A 13,371-nucleotide genomic window follows, 5' to 3' on the forward strand; every position below is an offset into this window, starting at 1 on the left:
AGTTGGGTTCCTTCAGGTGAAGAGCTTACAGAGTGATTAGATATGATCCACCAGCTGTTAAAAAATAAAATCTCTTTGTATTATTTATATTTATATCTGTAACTGTAGACAAAAAGGAAGTCACCCTGAAAGAAATAACAGACCAGTAAGTAATTGGGCCTTCAACAGAATGAAAAGCCACATGTCCTTTGTGTATTAATGACCTATTCTCTCCCTTTGCCAACTCTCATGTGCTTATAAACAAGTAAATAATAACACATTCCTTGGGCATATGACAACCTTCCCAGAGTTCATGTGGAAACATGTAGGTCTTCTATTAATGGCCCAGCCACTATACTGTTTTGTGTACACATCATGTAATTCCCAAAGCAACCTGGTGAGGTAGGCTCGTGATCCCCATTTCAAAGATAAGAAAACTGAGACTTAGGGGCCATAAATTGGTACCCCTACAAATTCCAGTTGCTTAAGAAGAGCTTGAGAAGGGGGAAGATAGCTGGTGGCTTTACCTGCTGTTGTCCTGAGCTATTCCCTCTGGCCCCCAGCTTGCCTGTCCCTGTCCACAAACCAAGGCCCTATGGTTAGGCTAAGTGGGTGTCTCTGTTTTAAAAGGCATTTTGGGGACTTCATAGTGATCCCACCCCCTTCCAACTTCAGAGGTTTGCCAGAGTATTTGTCCCAACCACGTATGATATTTCACTTCTAAGGAGTTTAAGAAAATTAATTTTCCCCATCTTCTTGTTTCTTTACTGGTGTTTTGTACTCCTTCCAGCTGGGAGTTCACAGGAAGCTGAGCAGATGGCCTGCTCCACTCTGAGAGATTAATTACAGGGTTAAGCAACTAGAGAGTGGCTGAGTGGGATTTGGACTTGGTTCTGTCCCACTTCAGAGCCCGGGCACCTGAGCGCTCTTCCGCATTGCATGTGAAGCCTAGGGCTCCCCCTTCACCACCTCCTTACCACATGCCTCTGGTGGGAGGCATGAGAATGAAGGTGCCCAACGCTCCCAGGCATGCAGCCCTAGTTTGCCCAGTCAGAGCTGGCAGCACTCCGGCTCAGGGTCACAGATACAGAGGCTGGGCAGTCTGAACTGTTTATGTCCAGGTATGGGCACCAGTACCTCCTTTGTCTCTGCTGCTCTGACAGAGGATGACAGTTGTTATTCCAGGTCCTATGACTGTTTTATACCAAATCAGAGAGGAACTGACCTCAGGAAGGAATTATGAGGTCTCTCCAAGACATGATGAAACCTGTGTGTGTTTTCTTTCCACATTTTATTGGGCTGCCTCCACCCTTCTTCCACCTCCCACTGCCATCATGGACATCACTTCACAGAGCCAAATGGCCTTACTTATCCCCTAGGCTTTGGTCTAAGAAGGCTTTTGTGAGGATTCCTCTCAGTATCTCAGAGTAGAGGATAGTCAAGAGGCTGATACAGGTATCCATGCAGGTGGGAATTGAGAGAAAGCAGTGAAAATGGGATGGAAGGGACTAATTCTGGAAATAACTGGTGGACGAGTGGGTGCAAAATCAGCCCAGGAGGAATAACAGATGCCTCCAAGATTTTGGATCTGGGGAAGTAAAGGTGGTGCCCTAAAAAGAAAGGGCAAAGTTAGATCCAATTTGCATAGCTTGACTCTGAGGTGCTGGGATGTTCACATAGACACTCCGAATAGAAGCATCAGGATTGGAGCTGAGGGAGAGGTCAGAACTGGAATTACACATTTGCAAAGTCATCTGCCTAGCTGTGATGGCTGCAGCTTGAGATGAGCTTTTCTAGGAAAGAGAGATGAGAGAACTGAGACTGTAGAGTTCAGTCTCAGGAGCTGCAAGGAGACTCAGAAGCCAGTGCTGTTGCTGGAGAGGTAAGGGGAGAGCCAAGATCAGGTAGTGTCCTGAGCCAGGACTCAGGGGAGGTCCATGGTGTGGGGCTTAGACTTGTAGATTACCAGGCTCCCTCTACATGACAATGGCATGGTGATTTTAATGCACCAAATCATAATGTCCTCAAATCTATCATTAGCCACTTCGGCATAGCTTTTTTTTTTTTCCTGTTAAAGGTGGCTTTGACTTTGTCAGCAAAGATCTTCTGCTTAAATCATCAAACATAGTCAAAAAGCTATTAATTGCATAATTAAATACAAAGCAGTTCCTGTACAGCCTTGTCCACTACTAGATTAGATACATCCCATAGGTTGAATTCACATGGTAAGTACCTACTGAGTACTTGACTTGAAATAGCATTTGGTCAACAAGTGGGACATGGTGAATCCTAATGCCTTCCAGGTTTTGGTCCCATTTTAGTTGAAAAGGGGAAATGAGTTTTGAGTTCGTGCATAAATTTAACTCTGGTACCTAGAGTACAAGAAATGGTGAAGAGAATGGACTTTGGAGTCAAATGAGTCTAAGTCAGAATCCTGGCATCACTACGTAACTACCTGTGAATATTTAGGCAAGTTCCTTAGCCTCTCTGAGTTTCTTCAGCTGTAAAATGGAATACTTAATCATAGTCAGGCCAGAGTCACTGATAGGACTAAAGGAGATACTTAATAAAACGTTAGCAAGTAATGCTGTCAGTACCATTAGTGTTGCCTTTTATGGGAAAAAAAAATTCCAGGTCGGTATGTGTTTTTCTTATTAAGTGACTTTGACCTACCCAAAGTCTGGTACAGGTCAGTTCTGCAATAATATGTTCTAAATCAGAAATAACACGCACAAGTTTTCTCTTAAGTCATAGAGCTATTTTAATTGATGCTCATATCGTCACAGGTTGAAAATGTGATTATAATAACAAACAATAATAAAGAGTACATTTTCAACATGAATTTTTAAAATATATATTTCCTTTCTTTAAAACAAACATAATTTTTAAAAATATCAGAGTGTTTGTGATTTGGAGTCATGGTTACAGCCATGTCCCAGTTTGCCATCTGTTCTTGTCCAATGTACAGGTCCAAGTTAGGGTCAGAACTGCAGTTAGACAATAAATGTCTGCTGGTCTCATACAAAGCTCTTCTCAGACTGTGCTTACACACACAATATATTAATATAAAATGTATGTACAGTTAAGCATATGAAAATCAAAGTAATGCACTATATTAATAGAATAATGGACAACAACCACTTGATTTTCTCAATAGATGCAGAAAAATGATTTGACAAAACCCAATACCCTTTTACAGTAAAAACACTCAACAAAATAGGAACAGAAGGGAACTTCCCTAACCTGATAAAGTGCATCTATGAAAAACCCACAGCTAACATAATGCATAATAGTGGAAGACTGAGAGTTTTCCACCTAAGATCAGGAACCAGACAAAGATATCCATTCTCACTACTTCTATTCAATATTTTATTGGAGGTTCTAGCCAGGGCAGTTAGGCAAGAAAATGAAATAAAAGGCATCCAAACTGGAAACAAAGAAGTAAAACTATCTCTATTCTCAGATAACATGATATCGTATATAGAAAAACCTAAGGAATCTACTAAAATACTATTAGAACTAATAAATGAGTTCAGCAAGTTTGCAAGATACAAGCGCAGTTGTATTTTTATACACTAGCCATGGATGAACAATCTGACAGTGAAGTTACAAAAACTATTTCATTTACAACAGCGTCAAAGATAATAAAATACTTAAGAATAAATTTAACAAAAGAAATTCAAGACTTGTGCACTAAAAACTACAAAGCATTGTTGAAAGAATTTTAAAAGACATCAATAAATGGAAAGATCTCCTGTGGTCATGGATTTAAAACTTAATATTGTTAAGATGGCAATACTTCCCGAAGTGATCTACTGATTCAGTGCAATCCCTATCAAAATTCCAGCTGCCTTTTTTGCAGGAATCAATAAGCTGATTCTAAAATTCACATGGACTTTCAGGGACCCAAAATAACCAAAATAATTTTTTTTTAATAAAAAGTTAAAAGGTTGGAAGACTCACATGTCCAATTTCTAAACTTACTACAAAGCTACAGTAATCAAAACAGTGTGGTACTGGCATAAGGACAGACATGTAGACCAATGGAATAGAATAGAGATCCCTTGCATGTATGGTCAAATAATTTTCAACAAATGTATCAAGACCATTCAGTGGGGCAGTTTTTCAAAATATAATGCTAGGAAGATTGGCTGTCCACATGCAAAAAATGCATTTGGACACTTCCCTAACACTATATATAAAAATTAACTCAAAATGAATCAAAGACCTAAAACTATGAAACATAGGAGGAAAGCATCATGACATTGTATTTGGCAATGATTTTTGGATATGACACCAAAGGTACAGTCGAGAAAAGAAAAATGGGCAAATTGGACCTCATCAAAATTAAAAATTTTGTGATATTCAATATCTTATAATAACCTATAATGGAAAATAATATGAAAAAAATATATATATATAACTGAATCACATTGCTGTACACCTGAAACTAACACAATATTATAAATCTACTATACTTCAATTAAAAAAAAAACTTTTGGACTTCCCTTGTGGCGCAGCAGTTAAGAATCTGCCTGCCAATGCAGGGGACATGGGTTCGAGCCCTGGTCCGGGAAGATCCCACATGCCGCAGAGCAACTAAGCCCGCGAGCCACAACTACTGAAGCCCGCACGCCTAGAGCCTGTGCTCCACAACAAGGAAGCCACCACAATGAGAAGCCCGCACATGGCAACGAAGAGTAGCCCCTGCTCACTGCAACTAGAGAAAGCCCACACACAGCAATGAAGACCCAACACAGCCAAAAATAAATAAATTAATAAATTAATTAAAAAAAAAAAACTTTGTGTATCAAAGAGCACTATCAATAAAGTAAAAAGGCAACCCACAGGATGGGATAAAATATTTGCAAATCATATATATAATAAGAGATTAATATCCAGAATAGATAAAAAACTCAACAACAAAACAACACAATTCAAAGATGGGCAAAGGACTTAAATAGATGTTTCTCAAAAGAAGATATACAGAGACTTCCCAGGTGGTGCAGTGGGTAAGACTCCACGCTCCCAATGTAGAGGGCCCGGGTTCGATCCCTGGTCAGGGAACTAGATCCCACATGCATGCCGCAACTAAGGAGCCCATGTGCTGCAACTAAGGAGCCGGTGAGCCACAACTAAGACCCAGTACAACCAAATAAATAAATATTAAGGAAAAAGAAAAGAAAATATACAGATGGCCAATAAGTACATGAAAAGATGCTCAACATCATTAGTCATTAGGGATGTGCAAATCAAAACCGTAAGATACCACTTCACACTCACTAGGATGGCTATAATTAAAAAAAAAAAAAAATTAAGGAAAACAAATGTTGACCTGGATGTGGAGAAATTGCCGGGGGAATGTAAAATGGTGAAGTCCCTGTGGAAAACAGTTTGGGCATTCCTCAAAAACTGCTAAACATAGAGTTATCATGTGATCCAGCAATTCCATTCCTAGGTATTTACCCACACAAAAGTTTTTACACGAATGTTCATAACAGCATTATTCATGATCGTCAAAAAGTGGAAGCAATGCAAATGTTCATCAACTGATGAATGGATAGATGATATTTGGTATATACATAAAATGGAATCTTATTTAGCCATAATAAGAAATGAAGTACTGATTCATGCTATAACACTGACTAAACTTGAAAAGATTATAAGTTAAAGAAGCCATACACAAAAGGCCACATGTTGTATAATTCAGTTATAGGAAATGAACAAAACAGGCAAATCCACAGAGACAGAAAATAGTGGTTGTTGGGGGCTGATGTGGGTTAGGCCATGGGGAATGACTGCTAATGTGCAGCGGTGATAAAGATGTTCTAAAACTGACTATGATGAGAGTTGTTCAACTCCGTGAACATACTGAAAAACCACTGGATTTTACACTTTCAAAAATGAATTTTATGGTATGTGAATTGTATCTCAATAAAAAAAAGAATGGACATACATAGCTCAGCAATATTTTAGCATGAAAGGATTTAACTCTTGAGACTAGTCGGACGTCTGGATGAAGTTTGCTGATAATGCCAAGCTAGAAGGGATACGAATGTTCTCTTCATAGAGGGAAGAGCTGCAGAGCTAAGAACAGCAAATTTGGGGTGGGTAGGGGATGGCTTTTTTTAAATTAGGGAATCCATTACTACAATGCATGGCAAGATGTGATGGATATTTCTTTTCCTATGAATAAATGAGGATTTTTTGAAAATGTTTGATTATTGGTGGGCACCACACCAGAGGGTACAAGTTGCAGGTTATAAAAACAAAGCAAAACTTTCCGTAGCCTGAAATGGTTTGATATATGACTAAGTCTCTCCATCTGGCTTCTAAGATCAAAGGCCCCAGAATTCCTTCTTCCTCTTTCAAATGATGAATTCATGATGATAAAAAACAGCTAACTACTGAGAGCTGAATATGCACTAAACGTTTTACATGCATTTTCTCATTTTAATTTCCCTATCATCACGGTGACATGGTTGTAGAGAACTTACCCGAGGTCATGCCACAAGTCAGTGCCTGAGGTGGGCTGCAGCCCCACACCTCCCAGGACCTCACTCATAACCACTGGATTATACTCTCTGTTTCTCTGTTTTCTCCTTCTGGGGGAGATTCCCCCCAAGAGTTTACAGCACTGGAGGTTCTAACCACAGCAAGTAGGGGAGACAGTGGAGTAGAGAGGGAATACCCTGGACTGGGAGTTGGGGGCCAATTTTGCCAATAATCAGCTCCATGACCTTGGGCAAGAAGCTTGACCTCTCAGAGGCATAGCTTCCTGATTTGTAAAGTGTAGAAAATTTGTCCCAACTATTCCTGAATGTAGTCCTTCCAGCTCAAGCATTTGGTCCAAGTCCTGCCTCATTTACCTACCACTGGGAAAACATTTGATTGTCAGTTGTACAGAAACACTGAGAGGAACAAATCCTTCAAGTCAGTGTAGGGTGGTGATTTGGGGAGCCTGAACTTTGGTGTTAGACTGATGTGGCACTGCTTCCATCGCTAATCGCAGGGTGATATTGAGCAAGTTCTGTAACCTCTGTCCCCGTCAGCTAACATGGGTGTAATAGCATAGGGTGCTATGGCGTAAAGTGCTGTGAGGACCGAGTGAGACCTCTTTAGGGAGCTTAGTGCAGTTCTTAGTGTACAGTAAGTAGTGGTTATTATATATTTAATAATATTATAATTTATTTAGTGTTATTATTATTGATGGTTATAATTATAAAATAGAGACACAGAATCCCTTAAGGGTAATTAGTATATGTTTAAGTAGCTCAGCCAGATCAGACTCTGGAGTTCAGGTGGCCTGCTTGGGCTGTGTTCTAGAACTACTGGGTTGGCCATCAGGAATGTGCTGCTGGGTACAAGGGCATTAGATTGTCACTGACACTCCAGAGTTTCCCTCCTATTAACTTGGAGTCAGTAATGCCATTTTCCTCTTAAGCATGGCATCTTATTATAGCTTACCATGTGAATTTTGGCTCAGTTAATTTTGTTTACCCAAAATCATCAGAAATAGATTGGTGATCAATGAGAGAGACCGCTAAAACATTTGGTTAATGTGCCGTGAAAAGAAAAGAAATTACTGCTCCCTGGAAATTTCCCAGTGTGGGCAGGGAATTTTTCTCTCTTTCAATGTTTTTGGAAACATAATAAGCACATATAATGGTATATTTACAAATTCTATCACAGTTTTATTTCTAACAATAAAAAATAGTTAAACATAACATTGACTACTAAAGAGCCATTAAGATCCAATATTAGAAAACTAGTTTTAGAGTTGGGGAAATGTGCACTATAGAGTAAGTTGGGTTTTTGTTTTAAGTTTAGAAAAAAAGTTTGTGTTCTGATGCTAATTTTGTAAATGTTATATATATATATATATATATATATATATATATATATATATAGAAAAAATGTGAAATGCTACAACAAAAATATTAGCAAGATTATCTGTGGGTGTAGGATTATTGATTATTTTAATTTTCTTCTGTATATGTCTCTAAATTTTTTATACTTTCACAGTGAGCTCATATTTCATTGGAAATCAGGGTGCAGAGTTACTTTTTATTAATAAGAATTCTGTCAGATTTTTTTCTTCTAAGAGGCTCTTCAGTCCCATAAGGAGTTTTATCTGAATATGGCTTAATTCTCAACCTAGGCATATTGGTTTTTTCTTTTTTTTAAAGTACAACTTAGAAATAATATGCTTCATTGATTTTGTGAACTTGTAAAATCATGCAGTTTTGAGGACAAACCAGACACATTTGTTGCAAGATTGATTGTTACTCTGAAAACCAATAACAGATAATGAGAAAGAATCACCAGTTAACTAACGTTTCTCTAAACCCATTACTTCCCTGTTGAAAGCAATTTTCAACTCTGCCTGAGATTGTCTTTAAGCCAACTCTGAATCTTTCATAAAATGAAATCAACATCCTTCCTCTCCTGTCTTATCTTATATAATTGTAATTGTATCACTCAAAGGCTACTAAATGTGGAGTTGATGAATCCAGTGCTTAAGTTAAAAAAATTAAGGGATTGTCTACAAAATGAATTCAAATCAAAGAAAAATGTATAGAGTAGATATAATAAAAGTTTTTCGTACTTTCTTCCCTAATTGTAATTTGAAGAAATTTTTCAAAACCAGTATTGCAATATATGGAAAAGATCTGAGCAGCTCAAATGCCAAACCAGTTTGTGCCCATGAGAAGATTAGAATTTTGTACTCTGGATGAATTTTTCAGATACCATTTTGATATATTTTTTAATACTGTCAAACCTGCGTTAGAAAAAAGTTCAATGAAACAGAACTGTGCAATATATAAACACTTTCATTAGTTTGGTATCTACTAGACAGATACAAACATATACCTACATTTTAAAAATTCTTTTTCCTCCAATAGGTTCATATTCCATTGTTCCCAGCTTGCTTTTTTTTTCACTTAAATTTTCAATTTTAGTACCTATGAATTTACCTCACTTTGTCTGTATTTTTGCAAGAATTTCTGTCAGATAAAATCCCAGAAGTGGAATTGCTAAGACAAAGGGTATGCATGTTTAAGTTTTTGTTTTGCCTTCCAAGAAAGTCTGTGCCCATCACACCACCACTCACAGAGAGTGAGAATGAAAAATAACATTTCAGAAGCAGAGCTATGTGGCAGGTTCTCCCAAAGGTTTTACCTTTGTAAATATATACATACATACATACTAAGCTACCATCAAAATATAATGCAAGTACTATATTCTATTTTTCATTAAAGTCAGATTCCGGTAAGGTATAATCGTGCCTAACTTTTCAACCACCTCTCTCCCTACCCGGAAAAGACTGTGTGTGTGTGTGTGTGTGTGTGTGTGTGTGTGTGTGTATGTGTGTAACAGAGAAAAACAGAGAAACAGACTCAGCAGGAAATCAGGGGAATCCTTCTCTCCTGCAGAAGATCTCTCAAAATGTTGACCATAGTAGATGGTAGACTTTTGGAGTCAGAGCTGAATTTTAGTTCCAGCCCCATCTCTTAGTAGCAATGAGTCTTTAGACAAATTGCTTAACATTTCTGACCCTCAATTTGTCGTTTATAGAATGGGGGTAATCACGCTTGCCTGACAGTGTTCTTTGTAAAAATTAAAATATGTTACTTCGTGCAAAGGGCTAATAAATGGTGAGGTGCAAGAGCTAGGTGAGTAGCTCTTGTTGAGATGCCAGAAAAGGATTAGGGTGACCAAGCCAAGAGCATCCTGGATGGTAAAGCTTTGAAGACTTTTGCAGAAAGACTTGAGGAAATATGCTATGTAGGGCTTGCCTGGTGGTGCAGTGGTTCAGAGTCCGTCTGCTGATGCAGGGGATATGGGTTCGTGTCCCGGTCCGGGAGGATACCACATGCCACGGAGCGGCTGGGCCCGTGAGCCATGGCCTCTGAGCCGGCGCGTCCGGAGCCTGTGCTCCGCAACGGGAGAGGCCACAACAGTGAGAGACCCGCGTACCGCAAAAAAAAAAAAAAGCTATGTAATACTACACCTTTCCAACCTCCATCCAATATCTTCCCCTCCCCCACCCATATTATAGTAGTGTTTATCAGTCTTCTCTCCTAGGATGTTCAGTATCAACAAGGATCTTTTCTTATTCACTGAATCCCAACATCAGTGTAGTCTGAAACAAAACCTGGCACATAGTAGGCACTCAATGAGTGAATGAAGGAATTTCTGCTTAACATTTCTTAACCCCATTGAGATACATTGGCAGCTAATAAGGCTGGCCCCTGGACACAGAGCACATCCACGGTGACCCAGGCTCAGCTTGGTGTAACGCCGAGTACTGGCCAAGGAGCCAGAATCCTCTGATTCTCTCTCAGCTTTTACCAGTTCCAGGGTTGACCACTCACAAGCTGGATTCTTCAGCAAATCTCGTAGCAATTTAACTCAAGCTTTATGAAAAATACGGTTAGCCATGCCAACCTATCATGGCTCCCTCACATTACGTTAAGAGAGTTTGTGAGATTACTTGGTAAACTCTAGACTTGCGTATGAGACACAGCAATAAAGACCTTTTGATAGGGACCAAAAGGCAAAAAGGGAAATCCATGGGAAGTGGCAGGTTTTGCTGAGCTCTAGGCCAAGCCCAAGGCTCTTCCGCGGGCTTGCACCTAAACTAAAGTTTCTGAACAAGTGCTAACCCTGAGGGAGGGAGCAGAATTCTAGGGGTGGGAGTTATGAAAGCCACAGGGCATTGGGTGAAGAGTTATCAAGGAAAAGTACTTATCCAGTGTAGAGGCTTTTCTGGATATTTCTGGGTTGCACAATTTGTGGACAGCTCCTGGGAATGGCAGTTCATAGGCAAGATGAGGGCTTTCTGATCACCAGAAAGGAAGAAAGGAACCAAGGATTAAGTGGATGTCTCTCATAGCAGCATCCCTCAAGGGAAGACTTGGCCCAGACTCCCCTCCTTCAAGGTGGGGCGATTGCCTAGATCCACTGGGAGACCCAAAAGTTGAGGCTGTACATTTCTTCACGTATATGTTTGGATCCTCCTACCACCCCCATTGTTCCTTCATGAGCCACACCTGTTCTCTAGTGCCTTCTGGAAAATAAAGCTTCCTTCATTTTCTACAGTGATGCTCCATCTCTCTCAATGTATGCTACAGCCATCGGCAATGACTTGCAGTTTCCTAAATAAGCCATGGTCTCTCTCACCCTTAGACCTTTACATAGATCTTTATATATTGCCTTTGGCAATATGGCAGACTAAGGTTCTTTGTTTTTTTTATTTTTTTATTTTTTGGTTTCATCTCCTGGTTTATTAACTAGCCACGGGCCACATCAGTGACATAGGTAGTCTCATTCCTCTAATATTAGTTTTAAAAGTACGATTATAACCCAGCTATGTACACCAACATATTCCTTTCCAGAGGATTCTGTGTTTTCAGGGTTACTGAGGTGTAACATAACCAGAAGCTATGATTCCATATTGATTTCCAGATCAGAAAATGCTTTATCCCTCCAGGTCACTTTAACATCACTATCAATACACCTATGGTAAAAGCAAGTTGCTTTTGCAAAAAGTTTAGTCATCCCAATGTCAATCTCCTGGTGTTTGGTACTGCTTGTAGAAAACGTTACCATTTGGGGGAAGCTGGGGGAAGGGTACACAGGATGTCTCTGTTATTTTTCCAGTTTCCTCTGAGACTACAATTTAAAAATCAATTTAAAAAAAATGTTACTCATGGAATAGAGGATAAACATTTCAGTTCAAATTTTAAAACAAAAATCTGAAAATTCTTCGGAGAGCTTGGGAGTCACCTAACAACTGTGATGCCTCAGTCAGGGGAAGGGTGAAGCCCAGTGAACAAAGGCTTATTTCCTTCTAAAGCGCCTTACTAACTGGCAGTGCTAAACATGACATGGCATGTCGCTCTGCTCTCCCCAACTCCTAGACCAAGGAGGCTCTGAATTAGCGTCAGCTCACAATCAACAGGTGAGAGGGAGGCCCCCGATTTTGTGAAAACTCAGGGAGAGAACAGTGCAAATAATTTATTTCTGTCACTCGGCGTTTGAGGCTCACTCACACCAACTGCACAATCCCGGGTCAACAGTCTGCCAGGGCTCAGAGCCCGATCGGGACCCAGGCTGGTCTGGGTTTCATCTCGCGACTTCCGACGGCACCAGCGGGTTGACCTGGCTCAGGGCGAGCTGGTCCTTCTTCTCCTTCTGCAAGACCTGCTCCTCCCACAGCGCCTGGTCCCACCTGATCGTCGGTGAGCACCACGGGCTTGTACTTCTCCTCGAAGAGCGGCTCGTTGGCCTCCGAGTGCAGCTGGTGGGGCCCGACGGCGCGCAGATGTGCCGGCAGGTGCAGGAACTCGTCGTCGTTGATGTCACAGTCGCGCATCCGGGCCCCCAGCACCCACCAGCGGCCCACGAAGCCCACATCCAGGATCCGGTCCAGGAAGTCGACCCAGCCGGGCTGCAGGTAGCGGCAGCGGGCCTGGCAGAGGCTGGCCTGGGCGTCGAAGGGGCCCGGGCTCACGTGGTGCAGGCAGCCGCGGCCCCGCAGCCAGAGCAGCAGTTGCACGAACGCCTCCGAGTCACGGTTGCGCGTGGCGGGGCGCCAGCAGCAGGAGGGGCCCTGTCGCGTGGAGCAGCGCCTCCTCAAAGGCCACCGTGCCGCCCAGCAGCCCCCCGTACACGGCCGCCCGCACGGGTCGGGCCTTCGCCACCGCCACATCCCCGCAGGCTTCAGCGTAGTCCCGGAGCAGCCCGCCCACACGCCGGGCTTTGAGGCCGCAGCGTCACCAGTCTCAACGCGGCTTCGGGGCCAAAAGGGACTAAGGTTGTTTGGAACCACTAACCCCACAAGCACCCGAGGCCCTGTTTCCCCCACTGACAAAACTTTTGAGGAGACTGTAATTCCCATGCAAATGATATAGAGATAGACAGCAGGGTTGAAGAGAGCTGCTGTGTGCTGTGATAGTATATGCCCCTCGTGGAATTTATTAAAGGCTCTGAGAAGTCCTGCAGTTAAAATAGAAAAAAAGAAAGCTTGTTTAACTTTGTTTAACCCAGTATGTCTCTAAATTATTAACCAAGGAACGGTGTTTTGCATAAATTCAGTGTTGCACACTTTGGAAAATACTCATTTAAAGCATGGGAACATTCTTATGAATTTATAAGAAGGAAAGGAGAGGGCACTTTTGAGTTTCTATATGCTCCATTCTAATGTAGTTGTAATGTAGTGATTGACGTGATGGTTCCAGGCTGAACAAAGAAGGGAACTGTCCATGCTCTAGGGTCAAATCCTTACCTTTGGAGTTTGAAGAGTTCATTTTATCAGATCACTGCAAGTAAGTAAGCACAAGAAGTTGATTTATACTAACTTAAATCACTTGAGATGCATCTAAA

At 41.1% G+C, this 13,371-nt stretch overlaps 1 protein-coding gene and 1 pseudogene across 1 annotated transcript in view; one reads left to right on the forward strand and one right to left on the reverse strand.

The window, feature by feature from the left end:
• Positions 1 to 13,371, forward strand: part of PLCE1 (phospholipase C epsilon 1) — a 317,648-nt gene that overhangs the window by 175,525 nt on the left and 128,752 nt on the right. The gene's annotated exons all lie outside the window — the stretch shown is intronic.
• Positions 12,023 to 12,886, reverse strand: LOC113623576 (mitochondrial import inner membrane translocase subunit Tim29-like; annotated as a pseudogene).

This window comes from Aethalodelphis obliquidens, unplaced genomic scaffold, assembly GCF_003676395.1.
Source record: "Aethalodelphis obliquidens isolate GAN/ISIS:26980383/991018 unplaced genomic scaffold, ASM367639v1 scaffold11, whole genome shotgun sequence".
Taxonomy (NCBI): Eukaryota; Metazoa; Chordata; class Mammalia; order Artiodactyla; family Delphinidae; genus Aethalodelphis; species Aethalodelphis obliquidens.